This window comes from Tasmannia lanceolata, unplaced genomic scaffold, assembly GCF_043159265.1.
Source record: "Tasmannia lanceolata isolate RefF3 unplaced genomic scaffold, GAP_Taslan_0.1 ptg000019l, whole genome shotgun sequence".
In the NCBI taxonomy this organism is placed as follows: domain Eukaryota; kingdom Viridiplantae; phylum Streptophyta; class Magnoliopsida; order Canellales; family Winteraceae; genus Tasmannia; species Tasmannia lanceolata.
In genome coordinates, this window is record NW_027518696.1 from 2,756,812 (window position 1) to 2,762,332 (window position 5,521).

The 5,521-nt window shown below is 38.5% G+C and overlaps 1 protein-coding gene across 1 annotated transcript in view; it reads right to left on the reverse strand.

Moving 5' to 3' along the window:
- Window positions 1–5,313, reverse strand: part of LOC143852675 (cytochrome c oxidase assembly protein CtaG / Cox11 family) — a 31,145-nt gene extending 25,832 nt beyond the window's left edge. Inside the window, exon 1 of the mRNA XM_077362207.1 lies at window positions 5,182–5,313. The gene's annotated coding sequence lies outside the window, so the exon portion shown is untranslated. The remainder of the gene's footprint in view (window positions 1–5,181) is intronic.
- Window positions 5,314–5,521: the final 208 nt, after the last annotated feature.

Sequence of the window (5,521 nt, forward strand, 5' to 3'; positions counted from 1 at the left end):
GAGCAAAAGAGAATGTGGGACCCGCTGGTGTGGGACCCGTTTGTGTGGGACCAGCTAGTGTGGGACCCGTTTGTGTGGGACCCGCTGATATGGGACCCGCTGGTGTGGGACCCGTTTGTGTGGGACCCGCTGATGTGGGACCCGCTTGTGTGGGACCCGCTGATGTGGGACCCGCTTGTGCGGAACCCACAAAGTGGGACTCACCACTAGCATGACTTAACTTTCTCTACCATTTCCACTAACTTCATTTTTCCCTTTAAAATAACACCATTATCTCCATTACCATTATATATTCCATTATTCCCACCACCATTCCCACCATTACCATTATATATTCCATTATCCCCACCACCATTCCCACCATTACCATTATATATTCCATTATCCCCACCACCATTCCCACCATTACCATTATATATTCCATTATCCCCACTACCATTCCCACCATTACCATTATATATTCCATTATTCCCACCACCATTCCCACCATTACCATTATATATTCCATTATTCTCCACCACACCCACCATTCTCATTATTTATTTCCACCTCTCCACTAAGTTTTTCACTATATAAAGAGAGGTGATGAGAAGAAAAAAAGGGAGAGGAGAAAAAAAAGGAGAGAAGGGGAGAAAGAAAATAAGGAGGAGAGAAGGAGAAAAAAAAAAGAGAAGGGGAGAAAGAAAATAAGAGAGGGAGTGAAAATAAGAGAGAGAGAGAGGAAAAAAGAAAAAAACAAGGAAGAAAGCGGAAGCGATCGCACATAGCGGGATTTTTGAGTCTTTTTTCGGCTTTTGGATTCGGCGAGGAACTCATCACAGGTAGGTACACTGTTTTCAGAATTTTTTAGAATTATTTGGTATATTTTCGGATTTTTGCATGATTTTTAACGAAGAAAACTAAAAGATATACTAAACAGATTCCAAAAATAATGAAATTTCGTGGGAAAATAATATGATAATGATACATTCTACCATGAATTTGTGAGAATTTTTGGATTTTGTTTGGTATATTATTTTATGCATTCTTTGAAAATTATCAGATTTTGGGAGAATTGTTACTGATGTCAAATCATAGATACAATTCTCCAAATTTTTACAGTAGTCTTAAATTCTATACTTCTTGCTTCTGTAAAATTTTCAAGTGATTTTGATCTTATTTCATATGAGCTGTGGTGTTAATTCATAATCTGGTTTGAAATTTGAAAAATCCAAAAATGATAGTAAATAGTTTTCTAAATTCATGGAAATCTCACAGAATGCTATTTTCACTTATATCTTACTACTGTAGAAATTTCATGGAATTTAGATTTCTATATCTAGTAGTTTCTGTGTTATTTTTGCAATCTGGTCAATTAATTTTTAAATCCAAATTAAATATGAGTTTAATGTAATAATCTGTAAAAATATTCCAGTAAGTTACATCTCATCATATCTTGTTTCTGGAGAAGTTTCAACTCATTTCGAGTTCGTTTGCAACAACTTCACTTGTAAAATCACTCATATGATTAAAATTGATAAAATTCATTGAAAATCCGAAATTAATTGAAAATCATCTTAAAATCTTTAAAGGACCTTAAATTCTGTCACATCTTAATTCCTTAAGAAGGTCTGCTTTGCCTCATTTGTAGAATCCTCTCTGAGGTTGCACCTCAATTTGTGCCTCTGTTAATTAGAGACCAATTTGGTCAATTAGTTGTCTTAGCCTTGCTTCCCCCTTGCAAGGGCAATGATAAGGTTACTTGGAGCCCATCTTTGTGTTTGTTTGGGAGACCCGCCCGGTCTCATTCTCTCGTTAGTCCTCTTTGTGCGCCGTTTGGTTTTGAGAGAACACCCTACTCGGCTTGGCTTCATACCCCTACCCTTATGGGTATTGGGTTGCACATTTGTTGCACCCTAGGGCTAGGTAGCTGTCCGGCCCGGCTGGGTGTTTTACCTCTGCCAAATGTTCAAATTCGTTTTTCCTTTTCTCTTAGAGAGTCTTTGACTCATTTATCTTTAGTTGGTGTTAGTGGAGTCTTTGACTCATGTTTCCATTTCTTTTAGAGAGTCTTTGACTCATCTATCCTTTAGTGGGTGTTAGTGGAGTCTCTGACTCGTGTTTTCTTTTCTTTTAGAGAGTCTTTGATTCACTTCGTTTTCTTAGTAGGTATTATTAGAGAGTCTTTGACTCATTCGTTCTTTTGTGGTATTACTAGGGAGTCTTTGACTCATTGGTTCTTCTGTTGGCGTTTTTTGGGAGTCTTTGACTCATTCCTCCTCTAAGTTGTAGTATTAGAGAGTCTCTGACTCATTTGTTCCCCTCTTTAGTGTTGTTAGTTCGGAGTTTCTCCTTTAGAGTTGTTGATTACTTCGCTTTGATTAGAGGCTAACTCAGTCTTATTAAAGCGTTGCTTGCTTGGGATCTTGGATCGTTTTCTCTCTTCTTGGGACGCTATCTTTCTTGTTGTGGTTCGTCTCTTTGAGGCGTTAGTTGCTTGTTTGGGGTTTCCCCTTTTTGCTTTAGGGCTTTGTCCTAGTTTATGGTTATGCTTGTTTGTTCTCTGTAAGAGTGAATTCATCTAAAGGTCCTGAGCATTGGAAAAGCTTTAAAATCCAAAAACATTAGAAATTTAAAACTCAAAAACATTTGAAAACTTTAAAAATATCAAAAACATTTGAAAATATAAAAAAACCTTAAAAAATCTGAAGTGTGAGTGTTTCTTTTAGAAGCGTAGTTTGAGAGTTCGTTTCGAACTACGTTGGCTTGATCCTCTTCCGAGGTACGTAGTGCAGCTTGGGATTTACATCCCAAGTCCAGCCAAACTTTTTTTGTAAATAAACGTTTTAAACATTCTTCAAAAACCTTTAAAATATAGTTTTCAAAAGACCTTCCTCTAGAGTTAGGAGTTTCTCCTCGATAGATAATTTTAGAGTTAGGGTTTTTCTTTTGATAGGTTGTTTGATTGATTGTTTGCTGTGTGTTTGTTTTAGAGTTAGAGGTCTGTCCTAGAGTTATAGGAGCGCCTCCGTCCGGTCAGTCGGCGATCCATATCGCCGAGTGATGACTAGAGTAGGATACGCTAGTCCACCCTTGGTTTTCCGTAGGAAATACAGCCTAGTCACACATAGGTTGTAAGAACCACCTGCATTAGCTTAGGGCTAATCTGCATTTAGTTAGGGCATATAGGGTGTCATAAAATCCACAATTCACTGAAATTTAAATAATCGTACAAGAAACTTTAATAACCGGTTCGGTCTTTTAGATCGAGTCTAGGATAGAAGTCTAGGTGTCTTAGGCATCCTAGCTTAGAATAGGCGCGAAGAACTACGTTGCCTTGATTCTCGTGGAGGCGGGGATACGTAGGCTTCTTTGGATGAATACCAGATCATCTGAGGACTCGGGCTAATCACTTTTAAAACTGTTGAAACAATCAAATCACTTAGGATTTTCCATGAAATTAGAATTTTAGGAGAACTTTCACTTAGATTGAATCCAAACCAATTAAGAAATCAAGATACACATTTAGGATTCACATTGAAATTAGATCATAGGATGCATGTCACATAGATAGCACATTAACAGAGAGTTGAATGAGCCATTAAAAATGAATTTAAAAGAGTTAACTTTTGGAATTGAAGACCGATTATCGGGCAGGAATGGTGCATGTGGTGGATAAATCCCCATACCTTCCATTCTTGTAACCAGGTAGCGAGTCTAGATTTCTGGTTAATTATGGGTCCTAGATCCCACATCTAGGTGGCGACTCTGTCAGTCTCTTTTGTGTGGAATTCGGATTGCCTTAGTGATCCCAAGTTCACATAAAAGATGAATTAAAATTAATAATAAAAGGCACACGCCAATCGCGTGGGTACGAGAGACCAAGAGATAGTGCGTGGCGGCTCTCGCGCCACCACGCCCCTCTCGCGGGATCGGGTCCCACAATAACGCCTCCCATTCATTTAAGTGTTTGGGTCCCGCTTAAGCGAACCAGTGGGAGGCATTATAACCACTTAAGCGCACCAACACTATTCTCATTATTTATTAGAAAATTCATTGGAGCCCACATTTTTTGAAGATCCAAACCATTGGAGCCCCGCATTTCCCAAAAAATAATCTCCACGAGATGATCGTAACTTATGGTTTTCTCCGTCTGCCGATCGGAGGGTCAGTATCATCCTGTGGAGAAGATTTTATTGGCGAACCTATTTATGTTGAGGCAAACAAATGAACGGTTTGGATCTTTTAACAAGGTGGCCCAACCGAGCTTTTTCTAAATACATTTTATACTATGTTTGTATGTAGGTGTATGCATTTTTTTTAAAATACATTGAGACTCATCTTCAAAGATTGACACTATTCAATTGTTAGGCCCCACCAAGTGTGTTGAGACTAGAGAGAGAGAGAGAGAGAGCTGTAGAACAATATTGGCTCCGTTCACTTGTTATCCCGCTGCAGGAAAGGAAAAGAATGGAAAGGAATCTGACGTGGCAAAATGGAAAGGAAAGGAAAAGAAACTGTCATTTTCCCTTGCTTTCTCGCTGTTCACTTGCCCAGTAAGCGGGGGAAAAAATAAGAATTGAATAAATGATGGGTACCATAAACATCTTGCAAATGGAAGAAGAAATGAGAACCAAAACCCATTTATACCAAGATCCATAAATATTACCATAAACATCTTGCAAATGGAAGAAGAAATGAGAACAAAAACCCATTTATACCAAGATCTATGAATATTACCATAAACATCTTGCAAATGGAAGAAGAAATGAGAACAAACCATGCCTAAACAAACCCATTTATGCATTTCTGCAAAACCCATTTCTGCTAAACAATACATTTCTGCAAACCCCATTTATGCAAAACCCATTTCTATAAATAAACTCATATCTGAATCCCTCAAGAACAACCCAAACCCTTTTGTGAAACAGTGAGAACAACCCATTTACAGACCCTATTTTGGAAAAAAAAATCCGAACAAAAACTCTTATCAGAAGAAAAAAAATCGAACTTGGAGAACCTCATAACCATATAGATCTTGCACATCTTGGGGGCTAAAATCTCTTATTGTTTTCTTTGTTGTAGATCAAGGTCAATGGAGACCCATCTTAGCAAAAGAAGAGATTTTAGGCCCCCCCTCCAAAAAAATAAAAAAATAGCAGAGGAGGATCAGAGAATGGAGATGGGTTTATTATCACTGACCTTGATGGGTCGCCGGAGAAGGAAGAACTACAATGGTCGCCGGAGGAGGGAAAGCGAGGTAGGAGAAACCCTAGCTTTTTTACTACTTGGGTTATTGGGGAGAGCCAGGTAGGAGAAACCCTAATTTTTCTCGAGAAAGAGTAAATCCCACTGATTTTGCGAGAAAATAATCGCGCCATCCGCAAGAATATCTATTTTCCACGTAATTTTAATCGGGGTCCACGTCAGATATTCGTCTTTCCAATGAATGCAACTGAACACGCTAATTCCGTATTTCTCAAGAAAATATTGGGTGCTTTCCTTTCCTTCCCTCTTTCTAGGGAAGGCAAGTAAACAGAGC